The 22,433-nt window shown below is 40.6% G+C and overlaps 1 protein-coding gene across 1 annotated transcript in view; it reads right to left on the bottom strand.

The window, feature by feature from the left end:
• Positions 1-19,766, bottom strand: part of LMOD3 (leiomodin 3) — a 37,289-nt gene extending 17,523 nt beyond the window's left edge. Inside the window, exon 1 of the mRNA XM_032458105.1 lies at positions 19,699-19,766. The gene's annotated coding sequence lies outside the window, so the exon portion shown is untranslated. The remainder of the gene's footprint in view (positions 1-19,698) is intronic.
• Between the last annotated feature and the right edge of the window lie 2,667 nt (positions 19,767-22,433).

The following is a 22,433-nucleotide window of genomic DNA, read 5'->3' as shown; positions in this document are numbered from 1 at the left end:
AAGAATGAAGACAATTTTTTAAGGAGAAAATACGTAAATGGGTCATGGAGTCCAATTATATAGGGGGAAAAATATAACCAGCAAAATAAGTACTTTAACATTTGTTCCCTCTAGATTAAACTAATTATAGACTTTGACAGGCTTTAATCATACTTAAAATGTTCATGGAAATAAAGCATAACTTCTATTTTAAAAATATGTATAAATTATTAAGTAATAGGTAAATGTGAAAAAACTAACTAAAAATCTTGGAGATAAACAATATAGTTACTGAAACAAACCATGCAATGAATGGGATAAACTCCAGCAGAATATAGAGTGCATTTGTTAACAGGAACATAGAACTGAAATGTTCACAGTGTGGTGGGGAGACAAAGGGATAAAAAAGTAACTGAAGTAGGGAGACTTTCTAAGGCTCCCACATTTGTTTAACAGGAATTCCAAAATAAGAGAGTGGAGAGAACAGTGAAGAAGCAATATCTGAAGATAAATTATTGCTAATTTTCCAGAACTGAAGAAAGACCCGGGTCCTCAGAGTAAAAGCATTTTCTGACCATTGAGCAAAATTAATTTTAAAACATTTTAGAACATCAGCAATTTTAAAAACAATTGCACCTGGCCACTACTTAGACAACCTGTAGTAAAATTGCAGAATTTCAAAAGAAACCACCAGAGAGAGAGGAAAAAAAAAAAAACATTATCTCTAGAATAACACAAAAATCAGAGTGACAGCAGATATCCACAGTAAAAGAGGCCAAAAGTCAAGAAAGCAATATAAAAGCATGCATGGGCAACAGAAGTATCAAATCTGAGACAGTGACTTTCTCTGGCCGGAGGAAGAAGAGAGTGAAAGGCAAAGGAAGCCTAGGACTTCCACTCTAACTACAATATTTGACTCTTTCAAAATAACATTTGAAGCTCTGTTGCTGCAGATATAAAATGGCGCAGCCACTATGGAAATTGGATGGCAGTTTTCCAAAACATTAAAAATAGAACCACCATATATCCCATTTTGGATATATATCTGAAAGAATTAAAAGCAGAGTCTCAAAGAGATATCTCTCTTAAGAGGTATGCTCATCTCAGCATAATTCATGATAGCCAAGAGGCAGAAGCAACCCAAGGGTCCATCAGTGGATGAATGGATAAGCAAAATATGGTACAATCATCCAATGCACCATTATTCAGCCTTAACAAAGAAGAAAATCCTTTCGCTTGCTACCACATGGATGTACCTTGGGGACAACATGCCAAGTGAAATAAGCCACTCATAAAAAGACAAAAACTGTATGGTTCCACTTGTATAAGAGACCTAGAATAGTCAAATTCATAGAGTTAGAAAATAGCATGGTGGTTGCCAGGGGTTGGAAGGAGAGGAAGGGGGGCAGTTGTTGTATAAAAGAATATAGAGTTTCAGTTTTGCAAGATGACAAAGTATTGCACAACAATGTTAATATACTTCATTGTACACTTAAAAATGGTTAAGATGATATATTTTGTTATATGCTTTTTTTTACCACAATATAAAATACTGAAGAAAAAATACATGAAGCAAATAATTAGATGATAAAGCCGAATGTATCCACGAGTATTTATCATATACAATTCTATTCACTTTTTTCTGAACTATTTCACAAAATAAAAACATATTTTTAAAAAAGTTGATGGTATTGAGCCCATCAACAAAAGAATGGGTAAATAAATTGTGGTTCAGGAATAGAGGGGAAGACTACTCAAGAATGAAAGGGAGCTACTGATACACACGGCAACATGATGGAATTTCAAGGCCCTTTGGCTGAACGACAGACGCAAGACACGAAAGAATTCACGCAACAAGATTCCATTTATATGAAGATCAACAACAGGCAAAGTGAAACCATGGAGATAGAAATCAAAAGAGCAGTTGCTTATGGAGGGTGGGGATTGACTGGAAAGTTGGCACTAGTGAACCCTCTGGGCTGGCCGCCATAACTTGATTGGGGTGTTGGTTACATAGGTGAATACATCTGTCACAACTCATCTATCTGTACACCTAAGATCTAGGCATTTCACTCAACGCACATTTTTACCTCAATGCATAAATAAAATTTTAAACAAAATTTCTTAAAAAGTGTAGGCCATTCACAAGTGGAAAAAAAGAACCACAACACGAGTGGCACCCAACCAACGAGGATACGAGTCAAAGGGCACTTCAGTTGAATGAAATGCAAGGAGAAGTTTAGATACCACAATTCTGTTATTCAAGAAGCATTCAGGACATTGGAGAAAAGGCCAGAGCTTCAAGAAACTGGAGAAGCAGAACCTGAAACCACGTTCAGTTTCTCAACAATTTTATCAAATCTCACTAAGGTACAAACAACTCTCTTCTTTGGTCCCTTTCCAAAAGAAAGAGTTGGAAAATACAGTCATTGGAAAGAAGTTAACATCTTCTCTTCATTTAAAATAACTTAATTTAAATTATATAAATCATACATGTTCATTACAGAAAAAATAGAAACTATAGATAAGCAGAAAGAAAAAAATTGAAATCACCACTTGACTACTCTTCACATGTGGGTCCCTTTCTTCCAGGCTCTTTAAAAAAAAAAATGCTGGACCTTTTACCTTGAAGATTGTTTCCCATGTTTTCAGTCGTGTAAGTGAGATTCTGCACATCTCATTTTGAAGAAATCTTTGTTAGGGAGGAGTCAACAGTTAGACCACATAATTAATCACATTTGTCCCTAGACTCGTGGTGTGATGTTAAAACACCTTCCCCATTACTGTTTTTCTAGAGGTGTGCCTATTGTTGTCAAAGACAAAATCAATTTCTCTTTCAAACGTTACCATTTATGACTTGGAAGGTGTTCTATAATTTCAAGGTAGTAGTATGTCTTCACGAATGATTTCTTCCCACAAACATAAAAGCATCATTACCTACTCCTGAGTAGGAAACATGACTACAAATGGCTGTAAAGTATGACTTTTAAAGAAGGAATACACTAGAGTTTACCAATCCATGAGTTCCCTTCCGTAGTCTTTTTGGTAGGATGTGCACTTTGGATATCCAAATGTTTCTCCCGTCCATCAAAACATCTTCTTAATGTCTCTGAGAGCTGCCTTTTAGCCTATGCTGGATTCTGTTAAATATTCTTAATTTGACTACTCTCCATTACAATACAGGCCATGTAGGATCAGAGACTTTGTCTCATTTGCCCTGTTAGCCCAGCCGTTCGAAGGGATAAAGAGGGACTCAAAACTGATGTGCTGAATGAATGGTAAGAACTTTTCATTTACTGAGGGTCAACTGATTGCTGAAATAACTTACAGTCTCCAAGATGACTATTCCTCTCCCTTCCCTCCCCCTCTCCTCTCTCTTTCCAGAGTGGCTGGGGGTTAGTGAGTGAGGGTGAGAGTGACAGGCAGCAGGTCTGCGGAGGTAAGCAGTGGTCAGGTAACATACAGAGGTAAGGGGTTCATATTTTATTCTAAATCCAGTTGGAAGCCACTGCAAGAGAATTGCAAAGGAATTAACAGATTTGTGCCTTAAAAAAAAATTCCTCAGATTTCACAAGGAAAATAAACTTAACGGGGGCAAAAGTGACAACAGGGAACATTGAGGAAGCTACTGCGGGAAACTGGAAGAGGAAAGATGGCAGCAAGAGCTAGAGAGGCCATAATGGCGATGATACAAAGTGGATTGTTTCTTTTTTTTTCTTTTTAATTAAAAAAAAGATTTTATTCCTAATAAAAATTTCCATCCATTGTTACATGTTTAATAAAATATTTGCCACAAAATTTTGACAGTAGATCTTGGAAAAAAAAATACATGAATTTCATGCATTAAGGTAAACTGGAAATTTCTGAATGGATCAGCAAAATTTAAGGTTCTTTTAAAGCAACTGTGCAATAGAAAGTAATTATTCTGAAACAGTCAATTTGGAACTCTTCTGGTTCAATATATCCTGGACAAATTAAAGGAGCACTGATCTGTTTTTTGTTTTAATTTTTCTAAGTGTTATATACAGTTTTACAAATAGGATGAATTATATACACATGATCACTTCAGTGATGGAACAGACAGGGCCCCAAGAATTGATTTAGAAGGAACTGAGAGGGGGTGTCTTCCACATGCCTTATGGAGACAAGTAAGTCCCTGCCATTTCAGTCGTCAAATTTCAACAGTGTACGATTCAAATTCCAGAGAAGGGGCATCTGATTACCTTAACTCAGATGCTGTGGGGGAAGGTGGGGCACCGGACTGACTGGTCCACAAATGTTCCTATCCAATGAGCAAGAGGATGGAGGCCCAGAAATGATGGGGTGCTGTGAGGAGAAGAAGGAACCGTTGCTGGATTGGCAAGAGCACAATAGGGATTCTTTACATGTGCGTTAAGTTTATAAGCACATCGTTGATTCCTTGCAGAAAAAGAAATCATAGCATGTTGTATGACCAAACATATGAATACTAGTTAATAAAGTGTTAGTGCATCACACAAGTAAAATAGTGTAAAAAATTAAGGTATTAATTCCTAATATTTTCTCCCATACCTAATCTACTTCCAAAATCAAGTTTTGTTAATATGTTAATTTTTTAAATTTTGAGTCATTTCTATGGAATTTTTAATTTTAATAGACTTTACAGAACTCAGGTGAAAACTCCAGGTTCAAGGATAAAACTATGTTTTCTTTAGAACATCCCAGAACTTGCTTTCTCCATTTTGTCCTCTTTCTGTTTACTACTCCCTCTGCCAACATAATACAGGGCACTTTGTATTTATACCAGCTAATACACAGTGGAGGCAGCTGTAAAGTAGTCGGAAAGCCATTTAGTTGGGTATCAGAAGGCTGGAACCTGTCCAGTGGGCAAATCACTTGCCTTCTCTAAGTGGAGTTTTCCCAACTGTGAAACATTATCACATGTGTCTACCTGACAGGTTCTTGTTGGAACTGACTGAGAATGGCTGCTAGAGCACTTGGAAAATTGTGAAGCGCGACACAAATGCAAGTCACGATTATGAACGTAGACTCTTCCTGATCTCTTTGTATCACCTACTGAGTCCTCTGTCTTACCCTCCCTTGTCTGTACATTTGACTTGAAAAATCAGCTACGCCCTCTTTTCCTAGATGACATCAATGTGAATTCTGAAAAATCACCTCCTCCAAGAACTCTTTTTTTTTTTGTAGGTTTTTTTGGGGGGAGGGGTAGTAATTAGGTTTATTTACTTATTTATTTTTTTACAGGCGGTACTGGGGATTGAACCCAGGACCCTGTACATGCTAAGCATGCGCTCTACCACTTGAGCTATACCTTACCCACCCCCAGGAACTCTTATCTATTCTCCCCCTGTCTGTCTACGATGTTTCCTCTTTGGACTCAACCATCTTTGCTACCACAACGCGTATCACGCTGTACTATTGTGTGGATGCAAGGCTCTCTCTTATTAACTCTGTTACCTTGTGTGTTAATTCTTCCGTTTGACAATTTTGTGTTCCTTTCATGATGTTCGTTTTCTCCTCTTTCCCATGATTCGTGTGTGTGTGCTCACTTTGCACTTGAGAGGAGCTGTTGGCTTGTCATGAATGCTAATATCTGCTTCTTCGGCCTGACTACAAAGATTGTGAAAAAGGGCCAGGCACACTGTGGGACAGGATATGCCTGTGGTTAGTGCTCCAAATGGTAATGTTTTCAATGAATAATTCTTGCCCCTTCTTCACAGTGTAAAAGGGAGAAGAGATGACATTCTAACATACCAAAGAGAAAGCATAACTATCAGTAAAATCATCAAAAATTTCCTTACGTTCTTTACAAAAAAAAAAGATTTGCCAATGTCTCAAACATCAGAAGGCTTTGTAAGGACAAGAGTTGTAGTAACTGTTCTTTACATCTTCGCATGGTTCAGGGCACATAAAGGGTTGCCAAGCCGTTGGGTTCAGAGAATGAACGAGCCACATGAGGTGTTTGGGGAGAATGAGACAATATGCATGGTATCTATCGAAAGTTCCTAAAGTTCTTATCACAAATAATTTGATAAAAGTATGAGGTCAACAGGAACATAAAGAAAGCCACAATTCATGTGCCCCCCACTTCTGCCCTGACAGTTGGAACCAGGCCTTGGCATCAGTCTCTACTGTGCAACAAAGCGTACACGAGGGGATTCCACCTCCCACTCTGTCAGAACACAGATCTCATCACCACGCAGTTGTACGAGCCTGGAAAGTAACCAGGGTGTCAGGTGACACAGCGAGGCTGTTGGGGGTTGTGTGACGACATTTAAAACAACTTGCACCGAAAATAACCAACCATCCAAAATAGCCAACTGTACTCTAGCTGGTCTTCCAGTGGCAACTGAAAGTCACCAGCAGTTCACCTTGGGAGCTCCTGCTGTCCTGGACAAAAGTGTGGCATCAGAAGTGAGAAAATGCCACAGCTGACCCGCAGAGAGCTGGAGTCATTGTTTCTGCAGTTTTTAAAGGCACGGCCAACATGCAGGATTATTGCAGAGCTGTTTGGTTTCATTGGTTCATATCACATTTCTTAGTAAACCATTTCACTGGGCCATGAACACTTTTTAGCAGCATGGTTTTTGCTATCTTTAGAAATTCTTATTTGAAAACATAGGGTTTTTTTTCCAGGAGTCCAGAAATTTAACCCAACCAGGAAGGAGAAACAACCACAAAACTATTAGGAGAATTAGAACTTGAGACTGATCTGTGGTCACCCCAGCACCACCATTTTGTTTCTATTTTTTTAGTCACAGTGAGGTTGTCTCCCTAATCCTGGGACCAACGTCATTCCTTACATATCTCGCATACTTCTTGGGTTCTATTTTTAAATTAATGACTGTGATATGTTAAACGCTTCAAAATAAATTTCACACTATTGGCTTCAATTCCTCCCCCCCACTCCACCCCTGATAAATATCACAGTGATTGATTTAACCATTGCTCACTGTCCTTGGTTGCCAGACCTCCCCTGACTGCTCAGCAAATGTTTCCATGTAACCCAAACTAGCATCACTTTAAAAAATACTGGTAAGTATGATGGAAGCTTCTAAAATTGAAAAAAAAATTTATCTGCCTGTCCAACTGCAATCCACTGAAATGCAATCTGGGGATTATGGAGGGTCAGATGGTGCCTTTACAATAACAACCACACAGCAACTGGGGAAATAAAAGTGCAAGGCTCTGGGGAAGAGGCAAGGTTACAGGGACATGATATTTGAGTGTTTGATTGTGCAGGCACTAATCTGGAGGGAGAAATTATTCTGCTGTAGCTTTTACTAAAATAATTTGGAGGTTTTTTCTTTCATGGCATTTATAATTTCTATTAACATGATTGTCCTCTTTTTTTTTTCAAAATGTATACAGTTTCAAGAACAAAGAGAAATGAAATCCCAAAGTTTCATTAAAAAAAAAGTTTCATTAAAAAAAAAAAACAAACCCAAGGTATTCATTAGTATACTTTGATCTAAATTAAATTTATTTCTTGAATTCATTCTAGGAAATTTTCCATCTTTCTTGGGATCAGAACATATTTCAAAAGCTTAACTGTCTTGAGAGCTAAAATACATGTGTGTGATGTGTTTGTCAATCAATTATTAAAATTAAAATACAATTTTAATTAGTGGAAAGGTAGTTCTTGTTCATTAGGCTGGAGACGGAAACAGCAAAATTACCCAGTTGCTACCAAGGCATCTGAATAGCTTGCCAAGGCCATGTCAGGGCATGACCCAGCAGAAAATCGCAGCTACCACCACTGGCTGAGGCTAATGTTACAGATCAGGGATGACAAATACACGGTACTTGTATCAGCACTCCCCGGATGTCCAGGGCAGACATTACTAATTGATCATGACACTCTCTGTAAGCCCAGGAGCAACCTCCGAACCCTTCACAGAGCCCCTCCCCGGGCAGCCACTATGGATCAAGTCAGTGTCTGACACAACACTTATAGGCAACCCCTCAGTAAAGCCATTTATTAAATGACGTGGCTGAGTTAGATGTTCCTCGCTTGCATTCCCCTTCAACAACGGTAATTTAGCATCTATTCACAGACAAAAGTGCCTCTGTGAGACTTTAGGGCCAAGGTAGGGGACTGTAAAACCCCTTGGAGTCAAAGACTGAGGACAGATATTTTAAGAAGGCAGGCTCACACCCAGGTGGCGGACTCACAGACCAAAGTCTAGGTTATAGACCCAGAAACAGCTCCAAACCCCTGAGAACTTAGCTACAACCCCGTCTGGCTTTTGTTCTGTCATAAGGACCAAACATCAGGGTTACTCAAGAGGAGTAACACACATGTGTATGCTGAGTGATAGTCATACAGATCCTGGGCTGCGGACCCTGAAGTGGATCATGAACCAGCTCCAGTCCTTCTTGGCCGTGGTTTGGGAGCCCCTGGGGTTAAAGCTGCCAGACTCAGCTTGTAGATTCTGAAAAGTCCCTGAAATGGGGTTCCAGCCTGTCCCAGCCACAATCCATAAGCAAGCCTGCTGGGTCTCCCAGACACTCCTATCTGTGCTACTGGAGGTCCTGAAGACCCCTGTATTCACCTCCAGCTCCCTCACAGCTAAAAGTCTGCCAGCAGTCAAAACTGGTTACAAGAAATAAAGAGTGACACTATACAGTGATAAAAGGGTTAATTCATCAAGAGGATATAGAAATTGTAAATATTAACACAGCAAACATTGGAGCACCTAAATATTTAAAGCAAATATTCAGATACCTTTAGGGAGAAATAAAGAACAATACAATAATAGCAGGGGACTTCAATATTGATTTTATCATCCAGGGAGACAATTAATAAGGAAACAGCAGACCCAAATAACACTACAGATCAACTGGGCCTAAAAGACACAGAACGTTCTGCCCAGCAGCACCAGAACACACATTTCCTTAAGCAAACATGGAACATTATCCAGGATAAATGATGTGTTGAGCCACAATGTAAGTCTTAACAAATTTAAGAAGACTACAATTTTATCAAACACCTTTTCTGATCATGTGGTATAAAATTAGAAATCAGTCACAGAAAGAAAACTGAACAATTCACAAATACCTGCAAATTAAACAACACACAGCTGAACAAAATAGAAATCAAAAGGGAAACCAGAAAGTGTCTTGAAACTCATAAAAAGGAAGACATAGTATCGAAACGTATGGGATGCAGCAAAAGCAGTTCTAAGAGGAAAGTTGATAGCAACAAATGTCTATATTAAGGAAAAAGAAGGATCTCAAATAAACAACCTAACTTTACACTCCAAGGTATTAGAAAAATAAAAACAAAGCCCAAAGTTATCAGAAGGAAGGAAATAATAAAGATTAGAGCAGAAATCAATGAAAGAAACACTAGAAAGACAATGCAAAAATCAACAAAACTAAAGGTTGGTGCTTTGAGAAAGTAAAAAACTGACAAAGCTTTAGCTAGACTCACCAAGAAAAAAAGACTCAAAATTATAACTGAAAAAGGAGACATTACAACTGATACCACAGAAATACAAAGTAGTGTAAGAAACCTCTGTGAGTAATTATACGCCAACGAATTGTATAACCTAGAAGAAATGGGTACATTCCTAGAAACATACAACCTCCCATGACTGCATTATGAAGAAGAAGAAACTCTGAACAGACCAATAGTGACTAAGGAGATTGAAGTAGCAATCAAACATCTAACAAAAATGAATATACGTATGTATCTGCATGACCGGGACAGTGTGCTGTACACCAGAAACTGACACAATGTAACTGACTGTACTTCAATTAAAAAAAAAAAAGTAAAGTAAAAAAAACCCCAAAAACCAAAACCTCCTAACAAAGAAGAGCCCAGGGTCAGATGACTTCACGGGTGAAGTCCTATAAACATTTAAAGAACTAGTAACAATTCTCAAACTCTTCAAAAAAACTGAAGAGGAAGGAATACACCCAAATTCATTTATGAGGCCTGCATTACCCTGATGCCAATGTCAGATAAGGACACTCCTAGAAAATAAAGCCACCGGCCAATATCCCTGATGAATCTAGATGCAAAAATTCTCAACAAGATAATAGCAAATTGAATTTAGCAGCACACTGAAAGGATCATACACCACAATCAAGCGGGATGTTTCAACATAGAAATCAATAAACATGATAAACTACATTAATAGAATGAAGGATTAAAATCATATGGTCCTCTCAATCAATGCAGGAAAAGCATTTGGCAACATTCAATATCCTTTAATAATAAAAAGCTCCCAACAAGCTGGATACAAAAGGTACAGAGAGCAACACAATAAAGGTATGTAAGACAGACCCACAGCTAAGATACTCAATGGTGAAAAGCTAAAAGTTTTTCCTCTAAAGTCAGGAAAAAAAAAAGTGCCCACTCTCCCCACTCCTATTCAACATGAAGGAGTACTGAAGTCCTAGCCAGAGCAATTCGGGGAGAAAAAGAAACGAAGGCATCTAAGTCAGAAAAGAAATAAAACTGTCTCTGTTTGCAGATGATACAATCTTACGTACAGAAAATCCTGAAGACTCCACAAAAAAACTGTTGCAGGATACAAAGTCAATATACTGAAATTAGTTGTGTTTCTGTATGCTAACAATGACACATAAAAAGAAATAAAGAAAGCAATCTCATTTACAACAGCATCAAAAACAATCAAATTCTTATGAATAAATTTAACCAAACATATGAAAGATCTGTGCACTGAAAACTGTAAGACACTGATGAAAGAAAATGAAGACACAAAGAAATGGAAAGATACCCCATGTCTGTGGATCAGAAGAACTAATATTGTTAAAATGTCCATATTATCCAAAGCCATCTATAGATCCAACATAATCTCTATTAAAATCCCAAAGGCATTTTTTTTTTTACAGAGATAGGAAAAACCACCCTAAAATTTGTATGGGACCACAGAAGACCCAGAATAGGCAAAGCAATCTTGAGAAATATGAACACAGCTGGAGTCATCACACTTCCTGACTTCAAACTACACTGCAAAACTACAGTAACCAAAACAGCATGATACTGGCATAAAACCAGACACGTAGACCAATGGAACAGAAGTAAGAACCTAGAAGTAAACTCATGTATATACAGTCAGTTACTATTTGACAAGGGAGCCGATAATTCGCAATGGGGAAAAGAGAATCTCTTCAATGAGTGGTGCTGGGAAAGCTAGATATCCCATGCAGAAGAAAGAACTGGGCTCCCATCTTATACCATTCACAAAAATTAACTCAAAATGGATTAAAGACTTAAATTTAGGATCAGAAACTGTGAAGCTCCTAGCAGAAAACGGGAAAATCTTGACATGACTGTGACAATGACTTTTTGATTATGACACCAAAAGCACAACAGACAAAAGTAGAAAAGAAAAAATGAGACTACATCACACCAAAAAGCTTCTGCACAGCAGAAGAAACAACCAATGACATGAAGAGGCAACCAGTGGAATGGGAGAAAATATTTGCAAATTTTATATCAGATAATAGCTAATAAAGGAACACACACAACTCAGGAGCAAAAGAAAAAGAAAAAAGAGAAAACCCCCCAAATAATCCAATAAAAACGGGCAGAGGATCTGAATAGACATTTTTCCAAAGAAGACAGACACATGACCAACAGGTACATGAAAAGATGCTCAACACCACTAACCATCAGGGAAATGCAAATTAAAAACCCCAATGAGATATTACCCCCACACCTATCGGGATGGCTATTATCAAAAAGACAAGAGGTAACAACTCTCTTGGGGAGGATGTGGAGAAAAGGGAACCCTTGTCCTTGTGCACTGTTGATGGGAATGTAAATTGGTACAGCAAATATGGAAAACAGTATGGAGGTTCCTCAAAAACATAAAAATAGAATTACCATAAGATCCAGCAATCCCACTTCTGGGTATATATTCAGAAGATTTTAAATCAGATCTCAAAGAGATCACTCATGTTGGTTGCAGCGTATTTACAACAGCCAACCTATGGAAACAATCTAAGTGACCATTCATGGATGAATGGGCCAAGAAAACGTGGTGTACAATGGAGTATTATTCAGCCACAGAAAAGAAGGAAATCATGCCTTTTGTGACAACATAAATGGACCTTGAGGGCATTATACTAAGTGAAATAAGTCAGATGGAGAAATACAAACACCGTATGCCCTCACTTATATGTAGAATCTAAAAAAAACCAAACTCATAGAAACAAATAGTAGAATGGTGGTTTCCAGAGACTGGGGGGATGTTGGTTAAAGGATACAAACCTTCTCAGTTAATAACACCTATTATATACTTGAGAGTTAGTAAGAGTAGATATGAAGTGTTCTCAGAAAAAATTATGTGACGTGATGAATGTGTCAGCCGAGTTTATTAGCCAAATCATTTCACACGCATATGTACCAAATCATCGTGATGTACACCTTAAACTTTTACAATGTCATATGTGAATTACATCTCAATAAACTGGGGGAAACACCATTTAACAAGTAGTTAGGCTTTGGTCCTTGCAACTGTTGTTAGGGGTTTGGGGTACTATTCACTTGTTTCCCTTTTAAGGCTCTGATCCATGGAATATACACATATACAGGGGCCAGCCACAGAAAGAAGGGCAAAGTGAAAGATCATTCAGCGCCTGGTAAGAGCACCTTATGCGAAGGTAAGGCTGTGGACCTGGCTCAGGTTCAAGGACAAGGGGAGACTCCTTCCTGTTCTCTTCGCAGAATCTAAATCTTGGGACTTGCACACTTATCTGGAGTGAAGGTCAGGGAAGGCGGAGGAGACGGGGGGAGGGCAGAGGACTGTCTGAAGAGAAGGAAAGAATGAATAGGGAAGATCAAGCACTAAGAGGGGCCCTGAATTAGCGACTGAAGTTACCATATTTCCTTATAAACAATAGTATTGTCACCCTTCGGTCTCTACAGGGGATTGGATACGCCACAGTCCAGGGGGATTGGGAACACCGCATACACCAAAATCCAAGGATGCTCAAGTCCCTGTAGAGTTGGTCCTCCCATTCCACAGGTTTTGCTTCTGCAGATTTAACCAACTGCAGGTGGAAATTTTGATCCATGGTTGACTGGATGAGGATTTGAGACCCGTGAATATGGAGCAACAACTGTATACTTATTTTTAAAAATCTGTGTAGAAGTGGACTCCCGCATTTGTCAGCCCCTGCTGTTCAAGGGTCAATGGTACGTTGCCTGAGTGTGCACTGTGTCGGGCGGCTGCTAAGCTTGACATCATCATCTCATTTGATCATCCCAATACCCCTCGGAAGTTTACCTTTTAGAAATTGTGTGGGTGACACTGTACCAGTCTGAGTACCCCTGGGGAATGGGTGGCACCCTCAAGCCAGGGGTGGGGTCAGAGATCGGGGAAAGTGCCAGGAGATACAGTGCATGAGCCTGGACGGGTTCTTACACCTCTAGACCAGAAGGGCGGGAAGACTGCGGTCAGTGGAATCTGAAGAAGTTGCTGCAGCCATCTGACAGGAGGTGTGGCTTTTGGTGGAGAAATGCAGCCACTGCCCCACAGCTGGGCTGGGGTTGGGGTGGGGAATAAATTCTCCAACCTCTCTCCTTCCCTCCTTCTCTCCAATTTCCTGTTAGTGCCTCCCAGTGACTGAACCCCTGTGGAACCCGGAGTCACTGGTGCTTTGAGGTAGCCCACGAATATCAGCTTCCTGTGGGGACATATCATAGGGCACAAGGCAGAGCTAGATTTGGACGGGCCAACAGGATATGCAGCCCAGGTGTGTGCATAACAAATATATTTTTCATAAATGGGACATAATTTTACCCCCCCAAATCCATCATTTATCTAAAATTAAAATTTAACTGAATATCCTATATTTTTATTCACTAAATCTGACAATCCTATTTTGGGCACATCTCCCTCCAAACAGAACTGAGGGTTTTAGTACTGAAATGGGGCAGTATAAGTATCGGGTACAGGATGAGCTACAGCAGCCAGAGATGAGGCTTATTATTCTTCCCATTTTACAGATTCAGACGCTAAGGCTCAGAGAAAGGGAGGAAGAAGGTTAAACAGCTAGTAAGCGCTAAAGCTGCATTAGATTCCATTTAGGCTGAAGCCGGTGTCTTTTAGCCATGACATTATCGGCCTCCATGACTTAAAAAGCTTCAGAAAGCAAAAGGGAGGTCAGGTTAAGGGGCCTTTAACACAACGACCACCTCTCCAGGGAAATGTGGCCCAAAGGAGGTCAGATTGTCACCAAACAGATCAGCAACTCCTTTCGCAGCACTGGCTCTTCACTGGAGACGCCAGGGATGGCGACAAACATCCTACATGACAGAAGACAGGGCCCTCCAACAGGAGTATCTGGCCCAAAAGGTGTATAGTGCAGAGGTCAGGACATCCTGTCCTCGAGGAAAGAAAGAGTGGAGAAATGTGGAAGGAACTGACCCCCGTACAAATCCCCCACATATAAAGAGGAAGCTGGGACCAAGAGCCACTAGGAGACATCTCCGAACATCTGCGTCTTGGAGTGCAATTGATCACGTGCCATTTTCCTTCTTAGGTTCGTCCATTCAACTTTGCCTCCAACACAGCAGTAAATGTGGACAGTATGCCAGGAAAAGATGTTCCATAGCCGGAGAGACCAGGGCCCGACCAAGGGACTTGTAGAATTTACAACTATGAGAGCAGTAATTAGCACCGTTATGAAACTCTTTGTTTCAAACAAATTGCAGTATGTGCCCAAGGGAATCCAACGTCAATGAATCTTTTGTAAGGCCAAGCATAAGTAGAAATAAATATGCTATTTAAAATCCTATTTAGAAAACCAAACTGAGGTTGTATTTAGGTTCTTTTGGGTCAGCCACACAACTGCTGTCCTCTTCTGGGCATGAATTTAGAAGATCAGGGTGGACACAAGTTCCATCTTCCCAGACTGGCTCTGTTTCTGATAAAGAATGTCAAAGAATGATTATGGTTAAGTGTTGATTCTTAAATCCATCGGTTTAAATGGACATAAATCTCCCTTTTTATACATTATCTTTAAAGAAGGGATAACAGTTGTTTTTTTTCATTGTCATTGAATTCACCAAGGGCGGAGACCTCGATTTGGGCCACTGTTCTACTTGTTAAAAATAGATTGCTGATCAGAATCTAGGGAGCTCTGAGTTTGAAACTATTTCCTTTCTCCCCCAGGGTTTATCTGATTACTTTGCTAGTCTTTCGGCATGGCCATTTCTGATACTGCCCCCAACACAGACACCAAGCTAAAGATGTCTATATCCCTCGAGAGTCTTGGTAGATCTCCAGCCCAAACCTTCTGTTCTGCTGAGACAGTGCCAGACCTACAGCATGTCAAGCCAACAGCTTCTGAAGGGTAGACTGGCCCTTCATCACTTTATGCATCAAATCTATACACAACTTTTCATTATCAAGGTGCTCCCATCAACTGGAACCAGAGTTTTAAACCCATTAAAGACATGAATTCCACGAGGCTTTTCCAAATGGACTCTCGCCAAAAGGTGTTGGTTACTCGAGTCACCAAGTGGGATGCTTACAGAGAGCGCTCATCTCTCAAGTGGTCCAGTGGCATTTATCCCAGGCAGAGGAACCAGAGTGTGTAGACCATCTCCCGTGTTAGGTATTTACTGTATGTGGATGTTTCCTATCCACTTCCTACCACAACAAATACAACCTCCTCATTCCCATTTGAGAGATGAGGAAAATGACCTTGGGCATGGAACCTAATGAAAGTATCAGTTTGTTTATCTATAAAATGGGAGCAATGACAGTACCTGCTTCACGGGCATGCTGGGAGGATTACATGGGGCAACACACGCAGAACCTAACTAGATGACAAGACAATGAGGACTTACTATCATTATTTCTACTAATAAGACCACCATGTGAGAAGGTGACCCCAAAGTCTCTGTTCTTTTCACTTGACCTCCAAATCGCTGGAGTCAATTTTTGCAGTTATTTACATGTACTCTTAGGGATAGCGCAGATGGGTCATACCTTTCACCTTTTTCTATCTCCCCAAGTTTAACTTATTATTTAACTTCCAGAATCCCTCCCCGTAAACCCCCCAAAAAAGGAAGAGGGGAAAAAACTAGAGATCAAGCAATTGGTATATGCAGCAAGATAAACCATCCAGTACAGTCAGGATGGTTCTGTAGCTATGGTTCCTGGACAGAAACCCATTAGCTGGCTGGTGCCCTGCAATATTAATAATACCACAAACTGTTTGCTGCTGACTCCACTCTTGGATGGTGACTATCCAATATCGCTTGATACTTAATGATTCCAAAAAAAAAATTTTTTTTGATTTAACAAGATAACAGCAATCTTGAACACACACACACACACACACAGAATCAGAGGTTACTTGCCCCCTGAAGCCTTCCTTGACTGCACCCTGCCCCTAGCTGGGTTGGTTGCCCACTCTCAGTTCCCTATATGGCCCTGATCAGATCATTTGGCACTATATTCCAATTACCTATGAACTTGACTGACTCTCTGAATAGCCTGCAAACTTCTAAGGGGGTGGAGCCCACATATGAGAGTGTGATATTTCCCACTGCCTACCACAGGGCAGGTAATAATTTTTGAAATTTAGTAATAATTTATAAGTAATTCGAGAGCACGTGAAAAACCAAGAACACATCCATAGTGTATTTGCACACACGTGCACGGTGGCATTTGAGACAATGAGGAGACAACGGGAAGAGCTCTGAATGGAGCGGGTGGTGGTCCTTGAAGGTGCACTAAGCAGTAAGGTGAACTAGAACATGGAAATCTTAAGTACTCAGACCGGGTATGAGAACCATTTTCCTCACTTTTTTTAAAGTGTAGGAAAAAATTGGTTCACATACAATTTGCCACTTAGGTAGACAGTTCGGTGGCAGTAATTATTCACAACGCAGGGAAACCATCACCAGTGTTTCCAAAATTTTCATCACAGAAACACTGCAACCATCAAGCAGTTAACTCCCATTCTTCTCCTCTCCCAGCCCCTGGTAACCTCAAATCTACTTTGATACTATGCAGTTGCCGCTTCTGGACATGTATCAGTGGAATCACACAGTATCTGTTGTTTTGTGTTTGGCTTGTTTCACTTAGCATGACGTTTTCAAGGTCCATCCACGTGGCAGCATGAGAACCACTCTAAATACAGCAGAGTGTATTACAATATATCTTCTAAACATACTAGGTGCATATTAGTGAGGTGTGGGGACTTGTTCATTATTGTGTGGAGGCTTTAATGTTTCCTAGTGGCTAGAAACCTAAACATTGTGTCACCAACTTTTGATCACTATGTAGAACTTAAATTTGCGAAGGACCGAGGACACACATGGTTTACGGGGAAACTTACATTTAATTTGTGAAAAGCCAATTCTATATGCCAGAGATAGACGCAGAGACAGAGATAGGAGGCAAGAAAGAGACAGAGAAAAATAAAGGAAAAATAACTTTAAAAACTGCAGGTGATCCCAACTGCCATTTCATTCAATGAGCTTATGCCCCAGAGTGGATTTGAGCTGGGAAATATGTATCTGTTTTCTCAGCTTCCACGGTGTGATCTTCCTGTGCAAGAATGTGCATCTAGGGTTTAAAAATAAGTACAATGTGGTTTATTTATTTACTTATTTTTTAAATGGAGGTACTGGGGATTAAACCCAGGACCTCTTGCATGCTAAGAATGCGCTCGATTAAAAACAATTTTTTTTTTTTTTTAGTACGTACAGTGTGGTCATGAAAGAGAAGCTACTTCACCTGGGGCTCAAGTGAACACATATCAATGTATTCTGAAGTCAGCCAGGGTGGACTGGCTGAAAAATGATGTAACACTTTTTCACGTGTCACATCTCTAATACATTTTTTGGCATCATTTTGACCAGACATAATTTTCACCATATGGGCTGACTTTAAAACCTAACTCTCTCCTCTGATTCTAGATTCGTCTTCATTATAGGGTAGGGTGGAAAAGCTATAGCATCCTGCAAGGTTTCTTGAATACAGTCGGCAGTGCTATTGAGATTGTGGGGTTGCAGGTGGCGGAAAGTAAGGAGAGCTAGCTCAAGTCTAAAAAAAGATGAGGCATTAGCAGAGGGTGTTTTATCAAAATCTGCATTTGTATCTGCAGGTTTGAAGAAACAAAGATCACAATGGATGCCTTCCAAGACAATAGGAGATTTTCCTCTTAATTTGTCTCAAGCTGTCACGTGCACCTTGTTAAGAGTGCATCTGTATTCAGGAGGTCCGGGATGGAGCCCGAGATTGTGTATCATGTCATGTGCTCCCAGGTGATGTTGATGCTGCTGGTCCTCTGACAAACACTTGAGTAGAAAGCTTCAAATGCTGCTATTTTGACAGGACTCGGTCTCTGAGGCTTTCACTTTCCAAGTCCAAAGTCCTGAGAGGGGACGTGATTGCTCTAACCTGGGTCAAGCACACACCACCCCAGGAACCATCAGCAGTCCCTAAGGGGTCAGGTCATGAAGCAGCAAAACCATCACCACCACGAGCATGTAATGAGTGCTGACTCTGGGCCTGTCGCTGTCTATGCATCTCCAAGGTCACATCACTAGCACGTGTCAGAACCAGGCTTGGAACCCAAACTGGCTGCGCTAGGACCCCTGTGCTTGATCAACTTTAAGATTTGGCCAAGGGGATAAAGAAGATGTGGGATATACAGACAACGGAGTACTATTCAGCCATAAAAAGTAACAATAAAATTTTGCCATTTGCAGCAACATGGATGGACTTGGAGGGCATTATGCTAAGTGAAATAAGTCAGACAGAGAAAGACAAATACTGTTTGATATCATTTATATGTGAGATACAAAAACTACAACAAACCAGTGAACATAACATTAAAGAGGCAGACACAGATTTAGAGAAAAAACTAATGGTTACCAGGTGGGGGGAGAGGGGAGGAGGTACAAACTACCGGCTGTAAGATAGGCTCAAAGATGTACTGGACAACACGGGGATTAGAGCCGATATTTTGTAATAACTGTAAATGGAAAGTAACCTTTAAAAATTGTATAAAAATTTTTTTAATTTAAAAAAATTTTGGCCGAGGTGGGTGGGGTCCCTTGTGAGGGCAGGGAGTCGTTCCCAGAGAACGCATCACTGTCACCCGGGCAGTTATGCTGAAGAAGACTCACTACATAAGCATTCCATTAGTATCTGTGAATCACCATAAAGAGACCAGTTACAGGAGTTTCATGGTTTCTTCAGTAAATAATAAACCCAAGTTCAGAAGAAGCACAGAGGTTCTTTAAGAGACCAAAGGACATACAGCTGACCCTTGAACAACACGAGTTTGAACTGTTTGCGTCCACTTAAATGTGGATTTTTTTTTTTTCAGCAGTAAATTCTACAGAGCTACACGGGCCATGGTTGGTTGAACCCTTGGATGCAGAGCCGCACACAGGGAGGAAGCACGAATACGGAGGAAAACTGACTCTAAGGTATATGAAGTTTTCAGCTGCGCGCGGAGGTTCGCACCCCTCACCACCGTAGGCCGTTCAAGGGTCAAACGTAGGACGAATAGCAGATTAAACCCCAGTCAGACGGGATAGTTTAATGCCAGCCCTCTTTACTTAAACTGTGAGCCACAGTTGTTCCCCGGGGGAACACGTTAGACATGCATGTTCCTGAACCCCAACGCCAGACCTCCTGCATCAGAACCTGCATGTCAGCAAGGCTCCCAGCGATCGGGAGCAGGGTTTGTGTTCATCAACGCTACCTGGAATTCCACAAGCAGCTCTGGACCATCACAGGACTCTCTCTCAGCGTTCTTGCTTGTAGAAAAAAGACCAAATGCTCCTCCCCGCAGGCCTGCAGACTAATCCGGGAGGAAGAGGATTCCCTAACAAGCGGAAGGGGCGGGGAGGGGCCGGGTCTAGCGCAGTGAGCCTCACCACCCACGCTGCACATTGCTATCACCTGAGGGCTTAAAAAGAAAAAAATCAGTGATTGGGTTCATCCTCGGATATTCTGACTTAGTCGGCCCATCTGCATGTCTTTTTTCAAAGCTTCCTCGGTGGGTGTAACATACCCAGATCTAGCCGAAGTCCCTCAATGGAAATCTTTGGAGCCTGGAGGCACCTTCTTAACAATCACTTTAATTTCAGGCGTGAAAGGAGGGGAAGTTAACAAGGCTTCTCACACTTGAACTTGCTGAAGTATCAGCTGAAGATCTTTTGCAAATGCAGATTCTGTCTCAGTGGATCCAGGCTGATCAATATTCTGTTCCTTCCACAGTCAATATCCTGATCTGATTGAGGTATCTTTACTTCAACGTCGTTATTCACGGTAATTTTGAATCAGAATTTACCTCCCCAAACCCTTCCCACAAGCATCTCTGCTGAGTAGAGATTTTTATACCAACGAGAGCCTGTTAGCCTATAATTTTATGTTATTTGAACCTCAAAAATACATCCTTCAGATTCGGGTGATTTTTCTTCTTCGTTTGGTATGAGTTATGGGTTGAGATGTGCCTCCGAGAAAAGATACGTTGGAGTCTTAATCCCCAGTATCTCAGAACATAACCTCACTTGGAAATTGGGTCTTTACAGACGTAGTCAAGGTTAGAGGAGGCTTAAACTAATATGACTGGTATCCTTATAAAAGGAAGTTTGGACACTGGGACATGCATACAGTGAGAACGTCACGTGAAGATGGAGGGAGAGATCAGGGTGATGCTTCTGAGAGCCAGGCTGTGCCAAAGACGGCCAGCACACCTCCCGAGGCCAGGTGAGATACATGAAAGGATTCCCCCTCACGGACCTCAGAAGAAACCAGTCCTGCCCACATCCGGTCTCAGACTCCAGAACTGTGAGCCAATGCATTTCTGTTAAGTTCCACAGCCTGTGGCCCCTTGTTTATGGCAGCCCTGGGTAACTCACACAGTACCTATGTACTACGCAATTCCACAAGTACTTGCTGGACAAGGAGTTGGTTTTAGATTCTAAATGGAACACATATTTAAATAAAACATGGTCTCTGATTTCTAAGAGCTCACAGACTAGTAGCGGAGGAGGGCGAGCATCAGTACGCAGGTGCGCGAATGTACACACGCACGCGCGCGCGCACACATACGCACACCCGGTAATCCAGAAATTGGTGGGTTGTGTGAAGTGTTCAGTATTGCTCTGGGAAGGCTCCATTTACCTGGGAAGGCTCGAGGAATTTTTCACTGGGTAGGTAGGGTGTGAATTAGAAATTGAAATGGTTGTTCAAATCATGCAATTTCCTAAAAATCCATTGACATGTTTTAATGAGTCACTCAGATAATTAAATCATAATTCTTCAAATACTACTTAAACTTCAGGATAGCCTTGAAATATTTCCCCTTCTCCATCTGCATGCAGCCACATTATTAGAAGAAATCACTGTGGACAATACATTCAATTTACTGAGCTCCAAGGAGCTGAAGTGTGCTAATGTTTCAGCTCCAGGTAGGCAACAAGATTACTAGCATTTTTAAAGAACAAATTTATGTGTTCTCAATCATTTTCATTGCACTGTGAATGGAAGCAAATCATTGGGGTTCAGACTATTGTACTGCCAAGGAAATAATTTATGTTGTTTGGAACTGGAGATATCAAAATTACAAATAACATTGGTAGGTCATGCAGCACAGAACACCTAAAACATTTTCTTTATTTTATTCCAACTCAGGCTTGTAATTTCTTATCCCAAAGCATCTCATTAAAGACTAAAAAAAGGCTTTGGTAAAGCCAGATGAAGCTCAAATTGTCCCTTTGCCTTCAAGCCTAAGATTTTAAGCTGGTTTTCTCTCTCTCTTTTTTGTTTTTTTATTTCATTTTTTGGCCCCTGTGTTACTCCATTAAAGCCATTTTCTATTCCTGAGCTGTGCTTACGTACAGACGTGGCAGACTTAATCCCACAGATCTATTCCATTTTAAAAATCTGAGCGCTGTTTATTCAAATGTCTGTTTGCCTTGGTGATGGGGCAGGGAGGAGGGCCGTCAGATAAAATAAAGTACATGCACAGGACATACACATACCAAAATGTATTTGGTTTTCTCAACGTCAGATTTAACTGGGCCTCCTTTACTTTTATTTGGAAAATCTGCACAAGTGAAATTACACCATAGGGTAGAAAAATTTCACCCAGTATCCTTTTGTGAATGAAAAGACAGAAGGGTAGGGCACAAGCTTTAGAATCATTCCAATCCGGGGTAGATTTCTGGCCCGATGCTTGGTTACGTGGCCCTGAGCTCTGTATCTGAGCAGTTCCTCTGCATTTCCTTTCTCTCATCTGTAAAATGGGTGTATTTAACACTCGCCTCCTCTGGTTTGTCAGGAGGCCGTGTTAGCACAGTGTTGTGCGTGCGGAGTTAGAGCTGAGCCACTTGAGAGCCTGAGGCAAAAGGAATAATCAATAATATTGATCCTATCGTTATTTTAAATGTTGATATTTTGTTCATCATGGATTTTTTTTTTTTGCCTACA

This window comes from Camelus ferus, chromosome 17, assembly GCF_009834535.1.
Source record: "Camelus ferus isolate YT-003-E chromosome 17, BCGSAC_Cfer_1.0, whole genome shotgun sequence".
In the NCBI taxonomy this organism is placed as follows: domain Eukaryota; kingdom Metazoa; phylum Chordata; class Mammalia; order Artiodactyla; family Camelidae; genus Camelus; species Camelus ferus.
Note: the sequence above shows the minus strand (reverse complement) of the source record. Positions and strands in the feature narration are given on the sequence as shown.